We start from the raw sequence: 771 nt of genomic DNA, 5'->3' as shown, positions 1-771 counted from the left end.
TATCCTAGGGTCATTCAAGTAGTGAGGATTACATGAATTAGTATTTCTAAAGCTCTTAGAATTGGACTTAGCACGGTAACCGCTATGCAGGTGTTTGTTAAGTAAAATAAATAATTTCAGGCCTCACACATGCCGAATGGCTATTGTTAGGGTCTCCATAAATCCTAGAAAGAAAAAAATACATTCTGGTTCTGCTAATTGTTCTTCAGGACTTTTCTTAATATCGTTGAAGCTAACAGTACTTGTAAAATGGAGATGAGTGCTTGCCACTCACTATAGGAACTTTCATTAGTTTTTTCACTTCCCTTTTGTCTAGTGCAACCAAATGGATGATCTGAAAGAGAAATCAGCCCCTCCAAAGACCAACAAAATCAAGGGACTTAAGAAACGGAGCAGGGATCACAGAGGTCGGAGCAAACAAACTGGGAGAGAAAAACCGTGAAAAGCGCAAGTTTCTATTTCCCTTGAATACTGACCCAAACTCCTTCTGAAAGCTGATGCTCCAATGTCTCCAAACTATTGGTTCTTTTCAAAATCAGGCTCCAGGGTCCCCGGGCCAATGCCATAGAGGAAGGCGCCAGGCCCCCTGGAAACGCTCCTCCCCTTTGGAGGAGGTTTGCGGGGCGGGGCTCCCACGCATGCTCCGTGCCCGCGGGCTCATTGGCGCGGCCGCCGGGCGCGTGCGCAAGACCCGATAGGTCCCCGGACGCGGAAGACTTGGCCCCGTGGAGGTTCCCACTTCTGAAGCGTGGGAGGCGGAAGAGGCGGCAG

The sequence above is a fragment of the Crocuta crocuta genome, unplaced genomic scaffold (assembly GCF_008692635.1).
Source record: "Crocuta crocuta isolate KB4526 unplaced genomic scaffold, BGI_CrCroc_1.0 scaffold475, whole genome shotgun sequence".
Lineage (NCBI taxonomy): Eukaryota > Metazoa > Chordata > Mammalia > Carnivora > Hyaenidae > Crocuta > Crocuta crocuta.
The sequence above is the reverse complement of the archived record's forward strand: the minus strand, read 5'-3'. Positions refer to the sequence as shown.